A 27,219-nucleotide genomic window follows, 5' to 3' on the forward strand; every position below is an offset into this window, starting at 1 on the left:
AAATTTAATAATGTAAAATAACATTACACAACAACAATAATAATAATAATATTGGAATTCCAATTTTCCTGCAGCAGTAAAAGAAAATGTTCCTCAGCAGGAAGTGGCCACACACACACACGCACACACACACGGGCGCACACACACACGCGCGCACACACACGCGCACGCACACACACACACGCACGCACACACACACACACAGACAGACACACAGACAGACACACACACACACACACAGGACAGCTGGAGGGGGTTGATGGGAGGATCAGGTTCCTGTCGATGGTGGACAGAGACACACCCAAACCCCCACATCTGACATGAACAAATAATCTCACTGATACAAGAGGATGAACAATCTGCTCTGACACACACACACACACACAGGCTTAAAGCACAAGAGCGCTGATGTTCCCTTGTGCTGCATCATTGTGAACGCTAATGTAAATAACATCCATCAACAAGCCTAAAATAAACAGATATGTACACTAGACAAAACATATGTAGAGTGCAGAGATTCTCACACACACACACACACACACACACACATCAACCCTTTACAATGCCCCTCGGGACAGGAATTATGGGTCCACAGATGTTGTGTGTGTGTATGTATGTGTGTATGTATGTATGTGTGTATGTATGTATGTGTGTGTGTGTGTGTGTGTGTGTGTGTGTGTGTGTGTGTGTGTGTGTGTGAGAGAGAGAGAGAGGTTGAATCTCACAAACCTGTCAAGAAATAAGTTCTTTTTTTTTTAAATCATTTTATAAAATCGTATTGCATATAACATGGTAAAAAAAAAATTCAAAAAAAAATTTTAATGATAAAAAGTCATAATAAAATCAATTTTCGATATTTTAGTCAATGCTGGAAACAAGAACTAAACACACTACAAAGCAAGGGTTTGGACTCTGTTTAATCCCACAGGCCTCAAATATGAATTTTCCATGTATACACACATATTATAAATATGACAAAAATAACAATACATTTACTGTATTAAAATATTATTTCATGTAAAAATCTGGAAAATAATGTCAATAGAATATTATTACTTTATAATAATTTGTGGTTAAATAAACTCTAAAAATACTTTTTAAATATCTTAAAAATATTTGTAATGTTGTTGTTGTTTTTTTTCTCGATACGACAACAAAATATATTTAATATAATGCCTTTCAAATGATTTAATCTGAAAAATATTGCCAGAAACTTTTCTATTAAAATACCATTTGTGGAAAACCTGGAAAATAATTTCAGAAATTAATAACAACCACAATAATAACAATAATAATAACATTTTATATTTAATTTGCGTTTATTCACATGACTTCCATCCAGTGTTTACAATGCAAAATAAAACTGCTATTTCTGTGTATTTTAACTTATTAATTTTGAAAACTCTTGGTCTAAACATAATGTACCCATGTGCTTTAACAGATAATCATGATATTTCAGGGTCCCAGCCTAAGTTAAGCCCAAACACACAGCACTATTATCATGTACGTCGGGATCCACAGCTGCTGTTGCAACAAAGAGACGATTAGTCTGAGCTGAAATCACCCTCCTCCAATCACACGCTGAGAGCTCATGACTGACAGCTGTGAGAGACCAATCAAATCACAGGAACCATGAGCATCAGGATCCCACAGGACAGAGATCATCGTTTCAACATCCATCACTCTAATTGAGTTGTTGAGGCTTATAGCCAATTACCAAGCGATACCAATGGACATTTTTCCAAACCGATTAACCGATGCTCGTTAACCGATAATTAACCATTAAATGATGAAGATTATTTCCAATTAGATTTGAATTAAACTAGAAAGGATCTGTGTCCATGACCCGTTAAAAATATTAACATTTGTATCCTGGGGATTAAATTTACATGTGCAAAAAGCAGCAAACGACAGAACAAGAGGATTCACATGGTTTTCATATCACATCATGCACACAGCACTTCTTTTACATACATAAAACGAATAAACAGGCCTATACAAGAAATATTTTTACTTTATAAAGTAAGAAAATTAATGAAAAATGCAGAGAATTTTTGTTCGGCATGAAATGAAACCAGAAGGCAGAAAGCGGCATCCTATATTTCTTAAGGCTTATTTTACCAAAGCACAAAGATTTGTTTTTATTGTGAATGTACACAAGTAAAGGCAAACATTTTACAATTACGATTATCTTTATGACTAAAAGGAGTTAAAAGGAAAAACTCAAGTGATTGCGCTGGCGCCGCATGCATGCACACAGTTGAGCTTTGCTACCTTGACAATGTAGTCTGTTCATTATCATAATAAAATACAGTCAGTCAAACATATGGGGAAAAAAACACACTGCTCAGTTTAAATATGTAGTAAAATCTGTGCTTTTGAGAGTTATCACTGTAACGCTGTGATGTTATGCAAAACATTTTGGATATTGGAACGCGAGAGAAGTACATAATAATTAGTGATCAACCTATATGTGTTTTAGCCGATGCCGATATCTTGGAAAACATGGGGGGCCAATAGCTGATATAAAGCCAATATTATTTTTTTTTAAATTATTATTAATATTTAAGAAAATTTTAATCATTTGACAATGGATTAAAAAAATAAACGTGTAAAAGAAACATCCTTATCATTTAGATGACAGTATTTTTCACTAATAAATAATTATCTAATTATAACACCATCAAAATGAAACTCGAACACATCGGCCAAGCAGAAAAATTATCGGCCGATGCCGATGTAAAAAAAAAAAGCCAAATATTGAACCGATATATCGGCCTTGGTGATATATCGGTCGACCACTAATAATAAATACTAATTTGCTTACAAATGAATGAGCTAATTTCTACAAATCAAATAGACAAACTTATTTGAGAATATATTCTATGAAAATAAGTGTTTTAATTTTATTTAATATTGCTTTAAGTAAATATTTCTTATTTTTAAGGATATAAAAATGTTTTAATAATTACTCATAATTCACAACAAGTGTTTGGAAATTAAATTGAAGATGGAATAAATGTGCATTTTATTTATTTGTTAACCTGGTAACTGTTTAAACTTTAAATAAGCTAAAGGTTTTATGTGACTTTCAATTACTGTGCCTGACCAGTTTTGATTAACTGATAAATCAAAGCTCTAAATCAGTTCACTGAAAAAGCGATTCATGGAAATGAATCGAAACCTACCAACTCAAACACTGCTTTTGCTACTGAATTTTAAAACCACAAATGCTATAAAAAATATGATATATTTATATTCACCAGCAAAAAGAAGTATAACAAAAACAAATCATTGCAGTGTTGTTTTTTATATCACGTTGTCAGACAAAGCAAATTGCAATGCTCATCAAAATATGATGATTTTAGGCTCAAGCGAAGGTCACTTATATACAAACACATCAAACACACATGCTTTGGGTTTATCCCAGGTTCGGATCAGTTATTCCTGCTTTGGGATCCTAAAGCTGCTGTTTATTAAAGGACACGAATGGCCTAAATACATCTGCTTTAATGCAGTCGCTGCAGTCTGACGTCAAATGAAACTCAGCCGCAGGAGGATGAGATGAACACAAGCTTTATCACGGATGAATCATTTTATATCCCGATAACAGTATTCATCATAACATAGTTTGCTTTTAGCTGGAAATTCAATGAAAAATCTGTTATATTTTGATAATCATGCACTATACACTGTCACGTCTGGTGGTTCAAGAAACACGGAGAGATCCAAGTGCAGGTATGTGACTTTATTAAAGGGGCAATCCAAAGAATAAACAGTCCAGGCAGGGTCAAAACCAGAGAATCCAAACATAAACCAAAACAGATAAGAACACACAGCAAGGTCAAGACAACGGGTTTAACATGAACATTAAACAAGGACTCCGTAACACAGACTCAGACAGACCGGGTATAAATACACAGAAGGATAATGAGGGAACAGGAGACAGGTGGGGAACAATCAATTACTAACAAGGAGGAAGGTGACCAAATAAGGGAACAGGAAGTGATAAGGTGACAGACACCGTGAGAAAGGGGGACATCTAGTGGAAACCCAGGGACACAACCCAGACCCTGTGACAGTACCCCCCCTCTACGGAGCGGCTCCGAGACGCTCCACGACAGACACAAAACAGAGACCAGGAGGGAGGCGGACAGGTGGAGGCTCAGGGGGAGGGACGGAGGGCCAGAAAAAAAAATCATGGCGAACAGATAACAGAAGTGTAGACACAAAACAGAGAGACCAGGAGGGAGGAGGACCGGAGGAGGTTCAGGGGGAGGGACGGAGGGCCAGGCTCACAGAGAGGAACAGGGACAGACATAACACAAAAACCAAAGGAAAAAAAAAAAAAAAAAAAACAACATGAAGCCCCCCAGGGCGGAGCAGAAGACCACCACACCCTTGTGGTCAAGGCCAGAGCCCTCCAGGGCGGAGCGGAAGACCACCACAACCGTGTAGTCAGGGCAGGCGCCCCCCAGGGCGGAGCGGAAGACCACCACGTCCATGTGGTCAGAGCGGAAGCCCCCCAGGGCGGAGCAGAAGACCACCACGTCCGTGTGGTCAGAGCGGAAGCCCCCCAGGGCGGAGCAGAAGACCACCACAACCGTGTGGTCAGAGCGGAAGCCCCCCAGGGCGGAGCAGAAGACCACCACGTCCGTGTGGTCAGAGCGGAAGCCCCCCAGGGCGGAGCAGAAGACCACCACAACCGTGTGGTCAGAGCGGAAGCCCCCCAGGGCGGAGCAGAGAACCACCACGTCCTCGTGGTCGACGCCAGAGTCCCCCAGGGCGGAGCGGAGGACCACCACAACCGTGTAGTCGACGCCAGGGTCCCCCAGGGCGGAGCGGATGACCACCACCCCCCTGTGGTCGATGCCGGAGTCCAACAGGGCCGAGCAGCAGCCCACCCAGTGACTTGATTTGACTCTGAACGTTCAACGGTGACCCGCCCTGACTCTGGAAGGTCATCAGTGACTGGCCCTGACTCTGGAGAGTCCACTGGGACCTGACTCGACTCTGGAGAGTCCACTGGGACCTGACTCGACTCTGGAGAGTCCACTGGGACCTGACTCGACCCTGGAGAGTCCACTGGGACCTGACTCGACCCTGGAGAGTCCACTGGGACCTGACTCGACCCTGGAAGGTGACTCTAGACCGGTCTTGGGCACCGAATCGGGAACGGCATCGGGCACCGCCTCGGCATCGGGCACCGCCTCGGCCTCCGGAACAGCATCGGGCACCGCCTCGGCCTCCGGAACAGCATCGGGCACCGCCTCGGCTTCGGGCACCGCCTCGGCATCGGGCACCGCCTCGGCATCGGGCACCGCCTCGGCATCGGGCACCGCCTCGGCCTCCGGAACAGCATCGGGCACCGCCTCGGCCTCCGGAACAGCATCGGGCACCGCCTCGGCCTCCGGAACAGTATCGGGCACCGCCTCGGCATCGGGCACCGCCTCGGCCTCCGGAACAGCATCGGCATCGGGCACCGCCTCGGCATCGGGCACCGCCTCGGCCTCCGGAACAGTATCGGGCACCGCCTCGGCCTCCGGAACAGCATCGGGCACCGCCTCGGTCTCCGGAACAGCATCGGGCACCGCCTCGGTCTCCGGAACAGCATCGGCATCGGGCACCGCCTCAGCATCGGGCACCGCCTCGGCCTCCGGAACAGCATCGGCATCGGGCACCGCCTCAGCATCGGGCACCGCCTCGGCCTCCGGAACAGCATCGGGCACCGCCTCGGCCTCCGGAACAGCATCGGGCACCGCCTCGGTCTCCGGAACAGCATCGGGCACCGCCTCGGTCTCCGGAACAGCATCGGGCACCGCCTCGGGAACGTCCTCTGGGCCTTGAGGAACGGTAGACGCCTGTCTCCTCCTCCTCCGCCCTCTATGTTGGCGAGTCGGTGACACCTTGTCTGGAGACTCAGGCGTTGAGTCGGCCATCTTGTGCTGTGGCTCTGGGCTGGCGGCCAGTTTGGGCAGTGGTGCTGGACTGGCGGCCATCTTGGGTTGTAGCGCTTGGCTGGTTGCCATCCTGGGCAGTGGTGCTGGGCTGACGACCACCCCGCCGGAAGAGACAGAAGTGGCTGGGGCATCCCACCGAAGCCGATGTTGCAGGTAGCGCACAAATTCCCAGAATTCCAGTGTCTCCAACTGCGCCATCTCCTCCTGAGACACTGGATCATCCAGCCCGCCATTAAAATAGTCCTTTAGGGCGGCATCGTTGTATCCCATACCCTCGGCCAGGGACCAGAACACCTGTGCCAGGGCACCCACCTCATTGCCCTCTTGACGGAGGGCGATCAGCCGGAGATACTGAGCTCTCCGCTCCGCCATCTTGGCTGGGGAACGGGAAAAAGACATACCGCTGGATCTCAGTGTGACGGAGTCCTTCTGTCACGTCTGGTGGTTCAAGAAACACGGAGAGATCCAAGTGCAGGTATGTGACTTTATTAAAGGGGCAATCCAAAGAATAAACAGTCCAGGCAGGGTCAAAACCAGAGAATCCAAACATAAACCAAAACAGATAAGAACACACAGCAAGGTCAAGACAACGGGTTTAACATGAACATTAAACAAGGACTCCGTAACACAGACTCAGACAGACCGGGTATAAATACACAGAAGGATAATGAGGGAACAGGAGACAGGTGGGGAACAATCAATTACTAACAAGGAGGAAGGTGACCAAATAAGGGAACAGGAAGTGATAAGGTGACAGACACCGTGAGAAAGGGGGACATCTAGTGGAAACCCAGGGACACAACCCAGACCCTGTGACATACACAACCTTCATTTAAGAAAATACAAATTCCAAAAAATAATTTCGCATTATTATATAAATAAAAATTCTTAACATAGTATTATATTACAAATTTATCAAATTCATTTTTTTTATAATTAGTTATTATATTTTATTAATAATATTATTAATTGTATTTACAAATGTAATAAATTAAATACATGAATTAAATATATGTAGGATGTATGTATGTTTTGCAAATTTTTTACTTTTACTACATAATGTTATTTTTAACATAATTTAACAAATACAAATTAATATATATAAATATATATATAGTGTATATATGCTGTAACATATCAGTAATTTTAGTATTATTTTACAAATTAATAAATAAATAATAAATTAATTAATATTGTGGTATATATATGTTTTGCAAATGTTTAATTACACATTGTTCATTTTACTATTATAAAAAAAAATAGTATAAACATTTTGTTTTTCAAATCTTTTATTTATCATATGAACAGCTTTATTTCAAGACAGACAACACTGCTAGTACATTCACTTGTAGTTATTTATAATTAATCTTTACATCCAGTGTTTACAATGCAAAATTAAACTGCAATTTCTGTGTATTTTAATCTGTTACTTAATTAATGAATTAATTGTACGTGTTGATTCAATAACAGCTGTAACTGATTCAGCTCAAAGATTCAGGATTCAATTAAATGATTCATTAAAAGAATCGGTTCATAAGAATCAGACTGTTGTCTTTGATTCACTCATTAATCAGACTACACTGGTCTCACAGACATACAAACAAATGCAAACACTGCAGTAAAAACTATACAGGACAATCTCTAACAGTCGACTCACTTCTATTACCAGCGTCCAGATCAGCCGTGACTGTGATCGAAATGATGGTCATAGTTAATGCTTGGTCAGAAAACCTGTAGGCAGACAGCAGCTCTTTCCTCCCACATACACTCACACACACTCATTCACCCACAGAGGAGCGATTATTAGTGTAAATCACAGCAAACAGGGCTGGAGGTTTGTGGGAGTGTGAGGTGAGTCATATTAACTATGATGCAGCAGCCTGCTAAAATCAGACTGCAGAGATGGAGGAAAACACACACTGTGACGCTGTGCATCAGAGCCATGTCACGCACCGCAGGGCCCTCATCCTTTCATTTCCCATCCAATCCCATCAGCTCTCAGGAGACTCAGAGCCCCGGGGAACCTGCATCACGTGGCACCCTTCCATAAAGGTTTAATAGACAGATGCTGAGCCTCAGCCAATCGTGAGTCAGAATGAGCTGACATCACTGCAGAGTGCAACAGCCCCGCCCACTTTTCCCAGTTCATTGGTTTAATAAAACAGTTATAAGAGTGTTATAAGCAATGAACCACGAGGTGAATCACAACATTACAAAGTCTTTAATACATGTACACACACACACACACACACACACACCCAAGTTATTATATAAACAAATAATGCATTATCGTACAAATATTATTTTACAAATTAATTATACGTATTTATTTACATATAATGCTTTGCAAATGTTGGTCTTTCTCGTTTTGCTTCAAATGTGCGTACAGTCGTCAATTTCTGAATAATTAACTACAGTATAAACTAAATAGTAAGTCTTGTTCTTGTACATTTCATTACATTTTAAAGCAAATGTATAAAATTTTTAATGTCATTAAAATACTTTGTAAAAAATAAAACAAAATAAAATAAATATTGTTATGTATTTAATACATGGTATAGTATGTAATTTTATTATATATATATATATATATATATATATATATATATATATATATATATATATATATATATATATATATATATATATATATAAATAGTATAGCATAGTATAGTTTATAATGTTTAGCAAATGTTTTATTTTATTTTTTTATGTATTTTTATAATGTATTTTATATAAGGTTTTTTAAATTTTCTTTGTTAAAGAGTTATAAGCCATGAACCAAAGCAAAGCTAACTTCAAAAATCATTTAAAGAAACATCTTTAAATCCAATAGAATAAATACAATGTAATGTATTTCTATTGAAAAATATGCATAAATTATGCATATGCAGACTGACGCAGTGCTTTCCTCCGTTCTCGGATAGGTGGAGATTTATTTGTAGAATAAGAAGAATTATTTATTATAATGTGGGCTGATGGCTTCATTCAAAGCATATTACAGCGATTAACAACCTTGTAGCTCACAGTATGTCTGTCTTTAACCATTTGCTGCTCTAAGTCAATTCCCCTATGGAGAAAAAATAAATGGTATTTTTACTGTTCCACTCTAATACTGTACAAACACACAGAAGGAAGACGAAAAAGAGGAGCACGAAAAAGCTTCAGCTCACTACGGAGAAGAAAAGATCTCAGAGCGACAACAAAAGACATGAGAGGAGCTCAGGGCTCGATCTGAACAGCTGCTCCTCCTCTTCAACACCTCACACAGGAAGAAGAAGACGAGGAGGATGCATGTTACAGCAGACACACACACACACACTACAACGACACAAGATTACAGGCTCTTCCAGCTCTTTTCTCTCGTCTGCCACCGCGCTTTTACAGCTCTGACACATAATCAATACTTTACATTGGCGCTTCCATTAGCTGCTGTGGACTCAACACACACACACACACACACACACTACATACGTTATATTCCTTCTTTACAACCGGCTGAAGAAGCTCTTGTATTAAGCTGACTCTCTGTGTTTTAAAGCACATATAAACAAACGGAGATGCTCTTCTCTGCTCCAGCTGCACAACAGATGGACGACATTTGACAATAAAACAGAAAACATCACTGAAACTACAGATTAATAGACCAACGACTAGTACACACTGGAAAATTATAAATCAAACAAAGATCATTGATGCACATTTTTCAAGAAAATACTGTTTATGTGTTTCTACTGTACTTAAAAATTGCATGATTCATTTAATGTTTAAATGTTAAATAATTGAATGTAAATTGAATGTGTTGCTTGGTAATTATTTCTTTAATGTACTAGCAATTTCTCCGTTAAAATTGTTTTAAAAATTCAGTGTACGACTACAAGAACAGAATAATTTAATTAGAACTATTAAATCAAAATATACATTTTTTTTTATAAATATTTCATATTAAATTTAGTTATATGCATATAAATACACACATATATACATTAGATTATAATTATTAATTAATTTCATTTTTTATTTTCATATAGTTTAATTAGAGTTACAATATGACTTAATAATTAACATTAATAATAATTAATTTATAACATTTTAAATTAATTTACATAGTTAAAAAATATATAATATCACAAAGCAAATATAATAATATAATGCAATATAATACAATACACAATGTGATATAAATATAATATTATCAGCATCAATAATTAACTTATAAAAAAAAAAAGAAATTATTATTATTATTATTTTCACAGTTAAAATAGTTAAGAATTGAAATAGTTCAAACAGTTTTTGCTATAGCATCTTTGTTTTATTTACTGGCATTGGTACATCATCTACAGTATTCAATCATTACTGTCTCAACTGAAACTGATACAGAAGGTGAATTAAGACTCAAAGGATGCGTTTCATGATTCAGTTTTTGGCTCACATCCATCAATCTCACAAAAAAACAAAACAAAAGAGAATTGAATTTAGGAAGCATTTAAACAGGCAATATCATAATTCAAGCAACGATGACTGTATTGTAATTTACACACAGACACTGATCGAAAATGACTCGTCACAAAAGAAATAAAAAGAGACGCATTAAGACAAGTCATTGAGTTATGTATGCGTGAATGTGTGTGTGTGTGTGTGAAGCGGTGTGTCTGTCCTTCAGCAGAGGGCAGTGCCAAGACAAGCGCCACATCGAGCACCAGACAAATATATCTCACATGCGCACCGAACACACAAGTTAATCATCTTCAACCCCAAACAGCCATCAGAAATAACAAATACATATATATATATATATATATACACATATAGGAAAGACAGAAATGCACAAGCATGCACACTACAATGCGGTGGATTACTCACAACTGACGGCGATGCCATGCATGATCCTCCTTCAGCAGAGAAACAGCTGAAAGCAGCCGGACGAGAGACAGAGAGAGAGAGTGTGTGTGTGAGAGAGAGAGAGAGAGAGAGAGAGAGAGAGGGGGTGAGCGAGCTGCAGATTGTCTGAGTGGGCGAGGTTCAGCTGCGACTGCTTACGTCACACTTTTCATGAATGAATGGGCTGGATGATACAGGCACGATGCAGTGAGCCTGATCTCTCCCCACCCCCCACACACACACACACACACACACACACACACACACACTTAATGCGGAAGCGGAACGGGATTTCAAAACACTAATGTATGCGACGTTTGTGCAGTGTCATAAAGCGAAGAGGTGACATCATGCATCCGTTTATTCGATAGAAAGCCAACGCTTTTATGGTTTTATTCCACTGTCTTTGAGCTCATCATCTTTATTCTGGAGTAGTGATGTCACGGTACCAAAATTTCAGTATTCGGTACGATACCAGTGAAAATCCACGGTTCTCGGTACCAATTTCGATACCAAAGCAAAACACAAAAAATTGCTACTTCAAATAAAATCACACTTTTTACCACTAAAAATAAAACCAATGCCATTCTTTATACTTATTTACAATTGTGTTGAAAGTTTTTCTACAAGTAATATAATTATGAAAAACAGTTAACAAGTTTCACCCAAATTTAATTTGTCTTTTAATTAATGAAATTTAAACACATTTTACTTTTTGGTAAATAAATGGGATTTGCTATTAAATTAAAACATGGAAGAAATATTGTGTGATTTATTTCTTTAAAAAATAAAGTTTTTTTCAACAGTAGTAGCAGTATCACATACATTCTACTAAATAATAGTAATATTTCTAGCAAAATGCCTTTATGTAAAAATAGTTTTTTATTATAATTTATTATTATTAATACTATATTATTATTAATATATATATATTTACATTTATTTATTAGTCTAATGTAATGTTTGTGTAAACAAAGCAATAATAACAATATTTATATTAAAATGATAAAATAAAATATTAATAACACATAATAATTGCTTTAGTATTCTACTAAATTTAAAAAAGCATTTTTTGTATTGTTTATTATTACTTGTATTATTTACTTGATATTTTATAATATTATCTTATGTTACGTTATCATTTATTAAAGCCAACACATGGTAAAAAGTAGAGCCCGACCGATATATTGAGGGGCGGCAGTGGCTCAGTGGTACATGTAGGTTGTCTACAAACCGGAAGGTTGGTGGTTCGATCCCCGGCTCCACCTGACCAAGTGTCGAGGTGTCCTTGAGCAAGACACCTAACCCCAGCTTCTCCCGACGAGCTGGATGGCGCCTTGAATGGCTGACACCGCAGTCGGTGTGTGAATGAGTGTGTGAATGGGTGAATGTGAGGCAAATTGTAAAGCGCTTTGGATGGCCATGTGGTCTGTTGAAAGCACTATATAAATGCAGTCCATTGGTACCAATTTACCAATATCGGCCGGCCGATATTATCGGCCGATATAAGCTAATTGCATTTAAATCGGCATCGGCATTTATAACGGCCGATGAAACATGAGAAACAGAGTCTCATGCTTCACTCATGTTATGAGTGTTGCATAGTGTGCCCACCAGAGGGAGATCTGCAACTCCAGACTTAACAACAGCGCCAGAAGTCCACTACAGAAGAAAGCGATCACAAGCCACGGAGATGTAACTTACTGTTTTGACGGTGAGTCTGTCGTTCGTCATGTGAAATGATTGTAGATTTAGTTCATACCCTGTATATAAAAACTGTGTGGTAGTTCTAGCTAACGGTCCTATCATTATCACTCCTAAATATTCTGTAACATCACTTACAGCCGCTAATGCATTGCTATATTAGATTAGCCACAAAGCTAATACCATGTTCATCAGTGGAAGAGCGCGAACGTTAATAGGAGGTCAAAAATTTGCGCTGCGCTATGGCATAGGCGGAGTTTTAAAAACGTTTAGCGGGAGCTCTTTCATAGTCTGTTGTTCCTCCTTTCGGTCAGGAGCAAACATGTATCTGTCCCGTTGTAAGAAGCGAGCGATAGCGCTAGTCCTGCTGATGAGAATTAAGAGAGAAGCAAGGAAGAAGAGGCTACCCTCAGGTCCAGAGAAAAATTTGGTGAATTCAGGCTGGTTACGTTAATCTAACGCTAATAGCTTCCTTTTTAGCAGGCCCCTTAAATGCTTGCTATTAACTTGTTTGAAGGTGGTTCTTCTCAAAATTGACAGCGGTGTGTTCATGACACTAACGTTAACCATTCAACTTCGAATTGATTCCGTAATCTTCCGGTAATAGTAGGCAAGACGATGTTCTGTGAGAGCAAATATAGTGTAGTTACAGTAACTACAGTAGGTGCGTCAGAAATGATTAAACCAGAGGGGACATGTAAATAAATGTGAGCTGAACAAGCGCTTTTTTTTTTTTACATATTGTTTCAAAGCAGCTTTATAGACATAACAGGAAAATGTTGAAATAATATTGTTAAATATAAGTAGGTAATACCTATTGCTTGACAAATAAAAAATATATATATATTTCTCATTTTTGCCTATGTAGGAGATCCCTGTTTATTATTATTCTAATTCTAATGATGACACGAGTAATGATACATGGTGATATTATTAATACACATGCTTATTCTTTCTCTGTCTCTCTTTCTGCCTACAGATGGCTGAAAAAGGTGAATGCTGTAGCAGCAAAGTGTGGGACTATTTCTGCAAATACTTTAACTTTAGTATTATAATTTATTTACAGTACACACACAGACTGTTAAAATCAGCTTCAACTGGAAGAAAGTAAAAGTGTTAAATGTTTAAAACCAGACTGTTTTTTGATCATTAAAAAATATATACTTTTGATGTGCAATTGTTTATTCATCGAGACTGTAATCTAAGGCTTTTTTTTAACATAATCCATTCTGGAAAATGGTTTATACAGCCCACATACATAGAACAGGCAGATATTTTGCTATAGAATGTTGTGTAAGTGCAGTTTATAGGAAATGGGTCTAATATCCAGATTATTTTTAAAATCAAAATATCGGCTTATAAATCGGCTCTTTTCGAGTTAATATCGGCATCGGCCCCCAAAAATCCATATCAGTCGGGCTCTAGTACAAAGTGATAAAAAGTTAATGCAAAATTGTAAAAATACATTAAATCATGTAAATAAAACATATAAAAATTGTATTGAGGATCAATATGATTAATATAATTTTTAAAACTAGTTGCAATAAATTATCGGTTGATAACTTAAAATTATAACTTCTATCTTTATAAAACGCACTCAATTACCTTTATCTTAGAAAAATATTTTTTTTACAGTATTGTATCACATAAACCAAATAGAAAAGCCATACAAAAATGAATTATTTTTTTGTTGAAAAGGCTTTTTATTATTTTTTTTGTTTTCTGTGCATGGGGACATTTTCCTCAATTTAAGTTCATTCAGCAACTTTTTTTTTCTTTTTTTTATGACATGCTGCATATTAATAATAATAATAATAATAATAAATAATATGTGTTCTTTTATTTTATTAAATCCAACATATCCATTATTAATAGTACTAATTATTTCAATTAATTTATATTTAATTAACTTATTATTTTTGAGCTTATGACAGAACCTGCATATTAACAGTAACAATAATTGTATTTTATTTTATTTAAGCCAACATATCCTGCACACTAATACTAATAATTATTATATTTTATAGCCTTTTGTTTTATTTTATTGTATTTTATTTAAGCCAACATATCCTGCACACTAATACTAATAATTATTTTACTGTATAGCCTTTTATTTTATTTTATTTTATTTTAAGACAACATATCCTGCACATTAATACTAATAATTATTTTATTTTATAGCCTTTTATTTTATTTTATTGTATTTTATTTAAGCCAACATATCCTGCACACTAATACTAATAATTATTTTATTTTATTTTAAAGTCAATGTACAGTAAAATTCAGCATCTTCATTCCACTAATAATAATAAAGCTCACGGTTCGTACCTCCAGAGAAGTTGACGCTCATTTCCTGAGATGCTTCTAGCGCCGACCGCAAAGTATCTCCTCTTCTCTTCGCACCTGTAAATAATAAATACAGACGGGTCAGAGTTCAGAGGTCACGAGGTCAGTAATCAGACTCGTGATCACACTTTCCGAAGGAAAGGCTCTTATTCATTCAGAGGGGAACGTGTGAATATCTCCTCCGTTACCAACAACACAGATAATAATTCAGCACGGCTCAAAATAAGGTGGACGGGATGCATTCCAGCAAATCATAGAATAATTTTAGAAATGTTTTGTACGGTTCATGATGATATATATATATATAATTTTTTTTTCAAAACAACAAACATAAAACACTAAAATACAATAATAAATAAAATAATAAAATATTAAGGTAAAATAAAATAATAAAATATGACTAAAACAATAAAGTAAAATAAAATGGTACATAAACTTACAGAAATATTAAAGTAAATTACTACAGCAAAAAATAAAAATTAAATAAAAGTATACTGTAATGCTATAAAAACAGAAAGTGAAAATATTAAATAAAATAACAAAATATTAGTTAAACAATAAAGTAAAATAAAATGGTCAATAAACTTACAGAAATATTCAAGTAAATTACTACTGCAAAAAAAGCTAAATTAATAATTAAAATGGTGGTAAAACAATCAAGTAAAATAAAATATAAAAAATATATATATATATTAGTCAAATAATAAAATATTACTAAAACCATAAAGTTACATAAAATTACAGAAATATTACTAAATATTACTTTCTGTTGATTACTAAAACAGAAAATTACAATTACAAAATTATACTGTAATACTATAAAAACATAGCAAATGGAAATATTAAATAAAATAATAAAATATTAGTAAAACAATAAAGTAAAATAAAATGTTGAAAAAATTATTCAATAAAATTAGCAAAATGATAAAATATTACTAAAACAATACAGTAAAAATATAAATTAATAATAGTATATAACTAAAACAATAAAGTAAAATAAAAATAATAAATAATACAACTAGTTTAGTATTACTAAAACAAAATAAATTTTTATATTAGAAAATTAAAAGCAAAATAAAATATTAAGTAACTTTATACAATAAAAATACAGTATTAAGAGTCTTCAATCACTATGTACTTCTGTAAAGAAAAAATGCTAGATACAATGTAGCTTTTATTTTTATATTAAATTGCGAAACACTTGGTTAAATCTAACCGCATAGAAGTGGGTCCCTATATGTTTTAATATCTTTGTTCTGATTTTGTTGTCACTATAATACAGAGATTTCTCTTGACGTTATGAATTGTGTGTTTTCTCGTCACATTAAGCAGATTGTTTAACAAGGTTCAGGTGGTGAGTGCATGGAAATGAAGGGGGAATATTTGGTGGGTGTCGGGACACTAAAGAGACAAACTAATGAACAGCTGCTCACGCCCGGATCATTAACCATCAACCGTGTGTGTGTGTGTGTGTGTGTGTGTGTGTGTGTGATCATGAAAGAGGGGGATGCTGCATGTCAATGAGTCCCACCTCCTCAAACACACCCGAGGGTGCCCCGTCCGTCTCATTTACACCCCATTCTGCCCAATTAAAGTGCGACAGCTCAACACACTTCATGCCAGACTCACATATTATCAGTGCAATTGTAAATGAAGATTACAAACATTTAGTTAAAGAAGGATAAGAAAGGATCAGACTCTCGTTCACATCTGACCTAATGAAGAAATGTCTCATGTTTCACCCCAAAATCAAAGGAAGGAAATCAGAAATTGTGTTTAGGTTAAAGAAAACAGAGCCTCGTTTAAGACGAGTTTTGGCAGTGTGATATTTTGAAACACATTAGTTAGATTTTTTTTTTTTAGCAAAAAATAAAATATTAAATAAATTAAGAATATATTATTAAAACAATAAAGTAAAATAAAATACCAAAAAATATTTATTAAAAAAAAAAATATTAATAAAATGAAAATAAAATAATATTAGTAAAAAAGGTAAAATAAAAGAATATTAATAAAACAAAGCAAAATAAAATAATAAATGAAATAATAAAATATTACTAAAACAATAAAGTAAAATTAAATACTAGACAAAATGAATAGAGTAAAAAAATTAAACAATAAAATTAATATTAGGTAACAACAAACAAGGTAAAATATAAGATTAAATAAAATGAAAATATTACTAAAACAATAAATTTAAATAAAATACAAATAAACTAAATGAAATATAAAGAAAATGTAAAAAATATATATATATTAATAAAACAACGTAAAATAAAAGATTAAATAAAATAAAGAACATATTAATAAAACAATAAAAGCTAAAAATAAATTAAAATAAAACAATAAAATAAAATATTTCCAATTTATTTGTTCTGGTTTTATTGTTAATATAACAAAACAACATTGTGATTAATATCACTGTCATGTTTCACACAAAATCTAAAGAATTCACTAATTATATTTAAAGCAAACATAGCCTTATTTTAAGACAATTATGATTTTTGAATGTGACATTTTAAGCACATTATTTAAATTCTCATTACTTTTAAGTGTAAAGTTTACTCTCCTCACGTTTAATGCGAACAATGTACAAAATATTGTTTATTTTCCTTCAAAAGCTACAAATGCAACATATTCTGACAAAACATATCCCTGTCATTTACCGCTCTGGTGGCTCTTGTTCATAAATTAATCATAACCCAATGTTAATGACTTCATTAAACACATACATAACTACTTCTGAGGACATGCTAATGATGCTGGTAGAAGAGGCTTAATTATGATTTTCTAATAATGTGAGATGAAGTCAGTTACTCATAATTTAACAGTCCTTGCTTCATTAGTTTCCCTCTGGCCAACCAAATAACCCAAAATAACAGCAGCCAACAAAACACAATTGAAAGAACTTGATCAGACTTCATTTACAAGATGAGCACAAACAGAGGAAAAATAAATAAAATGACATATTCTCAGAATAAGATCCACTTTCTGCAGAAAGGAAATATTAAATTAAACAATAAAAAATAACAAAATATGAATACAATTAAATGAATAAAACAATACATTATAATGAAATATTAAATAATAAAATTTTACAAACTACTAAGTAAAATAAAATACTAAATAATAATAATAAAATATTTAAAAACAATAATACAATAAATATCAAATAAAATGACTAAACAATACAATAAAATAAAATATTAAATAATACAATTTTATAAACTACTAAGTAAAATAGAATACTAAATAATAATACAATATTTAAAAACAATAATATAATAAATGTAAAATAAAATGAAATGGAAAAAAAACAAAACACTAAAATAAAATATTAAGTAATACAATTTTACAAGATACTAAGTAAAATAAAATACTACATAACAAAATATTTTAGAAAACAATAAAATAATTAAATAAATGAAATTTTTTTATTTATTTAAAACATACACACCGTCGCACCAAGAGAGTTGTTATAACATCCCAACTAAGCTGCAATTAAACCGAGAAGTTCCTCTGTCATAGAACCAGGGTTAATCAGAGTCTAGACCTAAAAGAAACCCAAACCGTCTCTGATTTAAAGTTTAGTAAATGAATTAGTCATAATTCAAATGCATACTGATTTCGATGCTCTTTGTTGAGGACAGACTTACAGTCTGAAAAGCATCTGAAGCCTCTGTGGGCTGTAAAGGATCCAGCGATGCTTCGGCTCTGTTACAATCTCACATTAATTATTGAGATGCGTCGGAACACATATACTGACAGCTCTGGTGTCCTTAACATGAATAACACAGACTCTGAAGACGGGAATGAAACCGGCCCGTTCCAGTAAACCAACGGATCATATACAACCACTGCGGAAACATAATCAGCTCAACTGTTTTCAACATTGATGATAATCAAAAATGTTTCTGGAGAAGCAAATCATCACATTAGAATGATTTCTGAAGGATCATGTGTAGTGATCAACCGATATTGATGTTTTTATAACCGATACCGATTACTTGCATGTTTATGTGACCGATAACCTATATACAGAACCGATATTTATTAACTGTTATAAAGTAAATAAATGACTGAGTGAAGAAAGAGCATATTTCATTTTTGTTTTTCCTCTTATCAGTAATTTTTTTTTTTAATAAATTGTTGAAAATTTGTCTTTCATGTTAAATTTAATCTTGATATTACAACAACAAAAAACATTTCATTTATAAAAAGCATCAACAGCAACAACACTAATATTAATAATAAACAACATAAATGTTGAATGTCTAATGTCTTCAAATGGAGAAAATGAATAAAGGACAGGAGTCATGTCAACTTTATTTTAAACAACCGTTTTAGTAGGTTTATAAGTTGTTTAATAGCTACAGAGTCAAGAATAATTCACTGGATAATGTTAATTCACTGAATTATATTCTCTGGAATATTGGAATATAACAAACAAAACACGTATTATATTGCATTTCTCAACTGGAATTAGGGCTGGGTGATATGACGATATAAATCGGATGGACGAAATTAAAATATTACCGATACGATACCGATAATTTGCATGTTTATTTGCCCGATATGCAGAACCGATATTTATTAACTGTTATAAAGTAGTAACCTTTTATTGTATTTCTCAACTGGAATGTTATATCAAAATTATTAATAATGTGTTGTCCTTCTAAATTACGAGTTGCCTGCTGACAGTGCGGTTTATCTATGCAGTTACACAGAACTATATACTCAAACATTGATCACTTGCGGCGATGTTTAGATGTTTATTAGGAAAATAATGGTTATGTAGTAAATGTTAATACAATTTAGGATGTTTTAAACAAGTGAATCTTGTTAAAAGTTACATGAGGTGGCTGTTCTGGAGCATTTCCTGAGCATCAACTTGCTCATTCATGGCTGCATATTAATTCAAGCAAAGTTACGTCTTTATTGGGACAGGACTTGATGCATTATTTAACATGACTGCGTGAGTTGGTCTCTATTTCTTAGAGCCAAGCTGCATAAACTACATATCAGCCATTTATGTAATGGAAATGTAAATGCAAATGTAAATGTAAATTAGGGCTGCAACTAACGATTATTTTGATAATCGATTAATCTGTCGATTATTTTTACGATTAATCGATTAATCGGTTTATGTACTTATATTTTAGTTTTTCCCATTTTTTCCCCAAGTAAATTATTAATAAATGGTCTTTATCCTTCAGCATAGATTTTTAAGAGATTTTAACCATTTTGCACTGTCATATCCTAATCAAAAATATACCTGGAGTTGTTTTATTGTGTTAGTAATCCTTTGTCGAACTCTTCTGCAATCAGAACACTGACCCATACTCTAGCAAATTTCACAAGGAGATTTCAAATAATGTTTTCACCATGGCAGTCCTTAGAGCTCCTAAAGTAGTTTAACATCCCGAACGAAGCTTATTAAGGAATCTTTCAGAAAATATTTTCACGAAGAATAAGGATAAAACAGAATAAAATTGCAGTGCATTGTATTTTATTATTTACTGGGAAACAGCTTTATAGCTTTTGCTGTGAAATTGTAAACAATCCTTCGAATAAAGTGCCAATGGCATGAAACCTGAATGGAACTCACAATTTAAAGTAAAATCCATCAGAAGGTTGTCCAGAAAAAAAAAATTGGACAGTCACACACAAAAAACCTGCTGTGTGAAAAAGAGCAGTGAATACTTAGAAAAAAAGTGCATTTCAAATATCTACATTTACCTCTCTCATTCAGTCATAATTAGGCGGCACGACTGAATTTTGAACTGGTAAACGACAAACTGATCACAGAACATGTTTGTAAAGCTTTAAATGTTAACTGTTAAAAAGCAATGTTATCAGCTTTTACGACTAAACATTTGCAAACAACATTGTACTGGAGAATCTGCACAAATAAAAGTCTTAGGGGCCGTTCACATATCGTGCCTAAAAACGCGTGGAAAACGCTAGGCGCACCGCTTTCTCCTTCTTTCCAAAGCGCTCGCGCAGAAGCGCCCCTGAGGCGTCTGCCTTTGATAAGCAACCATGACGTGCTCTCTCCTTGAAGACGCGGAAATTTCAGCAAAGGATAAATGGATTTGCAGCTCAAAAAATCACTTGCAGTAGCTCTGCTACTAAATTTATTTCAAAATGGAAATCCATATACAGCTATGATCAGCTGTTCCTTTCATCTTGACTGAGCTTTTAACGTTGTTACGGGAAAGGATGAAGCTGATTGGTTAGTTCTTGTCACATGACCCGCGATGCGCTTGCAGCATTCTGAAAAGTTGAGATGTTTTTAACTCGATGCGGTGCGGTGTTGGAAATAACGAACTTGAGCGCGCAAAAGACGCGATATGTGAACGTCCCCTTAAACAGTGCAGTAGAGCAGAGTTTACAGGTTACTCTTCTTTTTTGAAGGCTCAAAGTAAAGTACTCCCAGTCTCCCACATCCCGCTAAATGCTGCAGAGACGCTGTTCGGGAAGCACGTGACATAAAACGAGGCCAGCTATTGGCTATTCGCTACTTCTCCGTCTGTACTGGCTGAGTAAAACCTCCGGTGGCTCATTACTGCCACACTTTGGTCACCGCAGATTTGAAATATGCACGAAATGAGCCGCTTACGGCAAATAAAAGTTATTTAGCAACGAATCGATGACTAAATTAGTTGACAACTATTTTAATAATCGATTTTTATCGATTAAATCGATTCGTTGTTTCAGCTCTAATGTAAATGCATCTAATTTGTGCATAACTGGCTATTATGTTAAAATAAGTTTACTAACTACAGCAAATCAAGTACTTGCACACCGTTGTTGTTGTCTCGTTCCCTCAGACGCGCTGCAATGGCGATCCTGCGCGCAATTCTCAGAAAAAAACACAAGATGCCGGTGTTTATAGGTGAATCTTATATTACAAAACCGATATCCGATTATGGTAAAATGCTTAAATATCGGTAAATCTATATATCGGTCGTTCTCTAATCATGTGACACTGAAGACTGGAGGAATGATGCTGAAAATTCAGCTGCGCATCACAGAAATAAATTACAGTTTAACAAATATTCACATAGAAACCATTTATTTGAATTTTTTTAATAATTTGTAATAATTCTATTGTATTGGTCAGCAGAAGAGAGCTCTTTCAAAAACATGAATTTAATTATAATAAAATTTGTAATTATGAATTCATAAATCATTACATATGCATATTTCTCTCCCTATATACAGGAGTGGGAGAAATTTGTCAACTGGTAAAGATTTTGGACTCGTTTCAATCGCGGATCGTAGATCACGAATCACTTGCCGCTGATGTGCTGTGGTCATGAAAACTTTTTTAAAAGCTTGCGGTTAAAAACAAGTGATTTGAAGCCATTAAAGCAATATTTAAAATATTACTAAAACAATTATGTAAAATAAAATAGTAAATAAAATAATAAAATATTTCAGAAATTATAATAAAATAAATTACAAAAAAAGTAAATAAAATATAAAAAAATTATACTATAATTTTATAAAAACACAGCAAATAAAAATATTAAAGAAATAATAAATGTTATTAAAATAAAGTACACATAAAATAACAGATATATAATAATATTAGTAAAATCGCCTCTCTATCTCTATCTATATATATACACATAATTATAAATAAATTAAATAAATGATATGAATATAATTAATATAATGTATAAAAAAATTATATGTATCGCTCACATACACACAAAAACATCTTAATATTCAAAATCCATCTGCCTGCCTGCAACTACTACATATAAGCACTGGTCACTGAAAAACCTGCATGGGTCAACCAAAAATAATAAACACAAGGGGACGTTATGGTTTACAGCCCTGATGCGTCGTGTCCGAGAGGTTAATGGCCCTTTCAAAGTCAACAAAGGAAGCGCCAACACACACACACACACACACGCACACACACATGGGATCAGGGTGTGTATCACGTCCTCCTCAGACTTGCATGTTCTCGGCTCTGGTCTCATGCAGGTGATTAATGTAACAATTATTAATTTTATTTCTAGCATTATGAAAACTGAAACACACAACCTGAATCAAAAAATGAAAATGAATTAAACTTACTCAACTGAAAAAAAGTATATGCTCTTAACAACATAAATCTTCATGGACAAAAGCGCATTACAGTCATTGCAACTGTAATATGTCACTTAATTTCATATCAGCAGTTATTCAATATATTGCTCAGTCACACACTGAATCACAATACTCCAAAACAGATGCTAGAGACCTGAAAAACAGAGACCCGGTCCAATCACCTCAGTCCACACAGAAAGATTTAACAGCAGGGAAAACAAGGGGAAGACCAGAGAGAACAGAGAGGATGATGGGACGAATACTAATCAGAGAACACAACTACAAAATGTTACAAAAGATTCCATTTCAAATAAATGCTGTTCTTTTGAACATTCTGTACATCAAAGAAAATGAAAGAGAAAATGTATCATGGTTTCCACAAAAATATGTAGCAGCATAACAGTTTTCAACATTGCTTATAATCAGAAATCAGTATATTATAATGATTTCTGAAGATCATGTGACAATGAAGACTGCAGTAATGATGCAAAAAATTCAGCTGTTCAAAGAAATAAATTACAGTTTACAGTATATTCATGTAGAAAACAGCTGTTTTAAATTATACTAATATATCTCTATTTGTACTGTATTTTTGATTTGAAAATTATACATATTGTCCAATCAAGAAAGGACATGATAGATATAGATATATATATATATAATCAGATTTTTATAATGTGAAATTCAATGTTTGAATCCTTCAAAATTGTAAATGATTTGAGTTTAGAAAAAAACGTAATTTTTTTGTATTTTCTTTAATAATTTTTAATGATGTGTGTGTGTGTGTGTGTGTGTGTGTGTGTGTGTGTGTGTGTGTGTGTGTGTGTGGTGATTTTTATTCCTCCACTTGTGTGTGTTAATGCGCTCCCCACATGAGAAACAGCAGGAGCTCGTAATTATAGCAGCACACAAATCTGGGAGGACACACACACACACACACACACACACAATAGCAGAATAAGTCTTCCCCTTAAGGAGAAGTGCTGTTTGCTTAGTGCACTTTTCTCTGCTTTACACACACACACACACACACACACACTGTACAGAGACACACACAATCACAACAAAAAGAAATGCATTCAAGTACAAGGTGGGATTGTGGGTTTTACAGATGCACTAGACTCCAACTGCACAAACCCAGCCCTAAATATAAAGATACATATATATACATACATATGTGTGTGTGTGTGTGTGTGTGTATATATGTATGTAAATATTTATTAATAATAAAAAATGTATATGGAAATATTACATTTTTGTATTTTATTTAAAAATCAATATTTTAAATATAATAAACAAAATACATATATTAATGTTTTAGTTTTTTTTGTTATATCAACGTATTTGTGCAATATTTGTATTTAAAATAATACAATTAAATAATAATAATTATAATACTTTTATTATTTTATTATTAATAATATTATATTAATACAATATATATATATATATCCATCCCATCATACTTTATTGCAATATGCAAAAAATATATAAAATGAATAAATAAATAAATAATCACCAGATGACTTGAATAGCTCTATTAAAAAAAAAAAAACACTTCAGTGATTGGGGTGATTTTGCAGGTGAATAAATCAGCATTGAAAATAAAAACAATTACAAATTACAACTTACAAGCATAGATAAATATATTGAACAAAGATACAAATAAAATAAACAGACAGTGCTTTTTTATTTTTCAGGTAAGGAAACTGAATAATCCAATATAAAATAACTGCACAGTCTTCACTGTTTAAATCAAATCTAATAAATCTGTGTTAGTTACAAAAGTACTTTTCTGTGTGTATTGTTGTTTGATTCACATTCATGACAGAAAGCAACAGGAATATTAAACTGCTGTGAACCAATGCACTGTTACACATCCGTTTTGAGTCATAAGCAACAGTGTTTACAAGGATACTTGGCTTGCAGAGACATGCATTTTGACATCATTTCACTGGACTGAAGCAGCTCGGCTTTACTTCATTCTCCATCCATCATGATTTAGAAAAATCAGTGCATCTCAAATCTGCATTGGATTGCATTGCATTATACGTTTGGATATTTTCAAACTCATCTTAGATTATTGGAGATATAGAGCGAAGACTGATATTTAGATCATTTCATGTAAGTATCTGGTATAGACTTGTAAAAAACTAATTGATTCACATTTCAAGCATCAGAATTGAATGTCTTTTTGTCCATATAAATATCAGCGTCTGCACCATATTGCGTATTTTTGCTCAGTTTGACTCCCTCCATATTCTCACTATATCAGACCACATTATTTAAGAGGCATTGATGCATACTCAACAGAAACATAAATCTTTTAGATTTATATATATATATATATATATATATATATATATATATATATATGTGTGTGTGTGTGTGTGTGTGTGTGTGTGTGTGTGTGTGTACAGGGTTAAAAAACATTAAAACAAAGCTTTCAGCAACACATCAGCTTCTTTATTGATATAACAGGCTATGCGAAATGTCAAAATAACTGCTGACTATTGACTATTTGTTTCAGTAACAGTGCACTATGACCAGATCAGCATGTGTTATAAATCTAATATCTAAATGCAACCAAGCAGGGAAGACTGGGGGCATGTTGTCACAATAGGAACCTATAAACTAAAGGCACAAAGGCAGATGCATACTTCGGACCTCAGACTTGTGAGAACTATCCCTACGCATTTATACTAAATAACATTTTTTACACAATTACACAAACGCTAAATGATAGTCTACTGATCTGCATCACAGGCTGATGTTTAGGCAGACAGGAATGGAAAGATCTGTAAGAACAGTGTTTTTTGGGATATGCTCGCTTTGTTCCAGCCTGTGCATCTGCATCGAGGCTGCTGGGACATGTCACATTCTTAGCAGAGAAACAAATACGATGCATCTAACCAGGGGCCTCTGATTATATAGAAATACACGATCGACAGCTATGCATTTGGCCCATTGAATCAGAGTAAAACATCGAACATAGTTATATGTATTTATTATAAATATCTATTTATGTATATGAATGAAATTAGTTAAATCCTACCATTTGTCTCGGCTGTGCTCCTCCGATCTAATCCCGGAGCTTTAATGCCAATCGCGTGAGCGCGCACGTCACTTCCGCGTGATCTGACCTGTGCACCTGCACGTTCTCCTCGAGGATGCTGAATGTTCGCGAGCGCGGAATATCTGACAAGAATGTGCGTATTATTCTCACGCGTTTAATTTAAAACTGCTTTACTGTCTTCATCGTGACACACACTTCTCTTGTTTGGTATTGTGTACGTTGTATTGTCTTTAATGCACGGGAAGTCCGATTCTTTTTCTTCCGAACAGTTAGTTTGAAAGAACCGACTCAAATAACCAAATCAGTGATTCTTTTACGTCTTGTCCCGGTGTCCCGCAAGATTTATTAATTTTCCGCTTTGTTTGAGCTATGAATCGTCACATAAAAACTGCTGTAATTAGAACATAGATACATCTTGCATTAAAATAAACAACAACAAATAAATTAAGCTATTTAATAATAAAATCCTTATAATTAAAAACCAAACCAGCAAATACAGAACGCTCCCCAAACGTTCCCAATTGGTTATTAGTTAATTTATTGACAAGTTTTAACTGCCATACAGTATGAGACACATATTGCTGTTAAGTTAATTTTATTAGTAAGTGTTTTACTCCTATGGTTTTACTGTATTACAGTCGTGATTGAGCACATAAAAACTAAGATACATCTTGAATTTAAGTAAGAAAAAACACTGGACTTTGTGCTGTTCGGTAACGAAAGTTTTACTCTGTTCGTCCAATCACCAAAACCTTCGGTTCAGTCATTACGAATCGGACACGTGAACTCGATTCAGTCGTGAAAGATTTGTTCATAGATATATAAATACCTAGACGCCTCATTGGCCGCTTTGAGTCGTTGCCGCGATACGTCAACGCGCCGCCATGTTGGTGAGGGCAAGACTGCCTTAAAAACAAATGAAAGTAAACGGAGGAGCTGCGGGTTTTACTGAACAAAAACACTATAACGTTCACATTTATCAACCGATTTCAGAGGTTTGTGATCTACGCGCAGTTAAAAAAAAACTTTGCCTTCAGTTACTTAGTTAGGTTTACAAATCTGTTAATTTAGTATAACTGTGACATATTCATGTAATGTAATTTGAATGTACATTACATGATATGTAGTTGTTTTATTGCTTTCTCT

At 34.8% G+C, this 27,219-nt stretch overlaps 1 protein-coding gene across 4 annotated transcripts in view; it reads right to left on the minus strand.

Moving 5' to 3' along the window:
* si:ch211-45c16.2 (mitogen-activated protein kinase kinase kinase 13) overlaps window positions 1–26,255 on the minus strand; it is a 48,937-nt gene extending 22,682 nt beyond the window's left edge. Inside the window, exons 1-3 of one of the 4 annotated variants that reach the window (XM_059562575.1) lie at window positions 26,053–26,254; window positions 14,874–14,948; window positions 10,824–10,869 (exon numbers count right to left, since the gene is read on the minus strand). The gene's annotated coding sequence lies outside the window, so the exon portion shown is untranslated. Of the gene's footprint in view, window positions 1–10,823; window positions 10,870–14,873; window positions 14,949–26,052 lie in introns of all 4 variants that reach the window. The other 3 variants (XM_059562577.1, XM_059562574.1, XM_059562576.1) reach the window with 3 other exon arrangements.
* Window positions 26,256–27,219: the final 964 nt, after the last annotated feature.

The sequence above is a fragment of the Carassius carassius genome, chromosome 11 (assembly GCF_963082965.1).
Source record: "Carassius carassius chromosome 11, fCarCar2.1, whole genome shotgun sequence".
Lineage (NCBI taxonomy): Eukaryota > Metazoa > Chordata > Actinopteri > Cypriniformes > Cyprinidae > Carassius > Carassius carassius.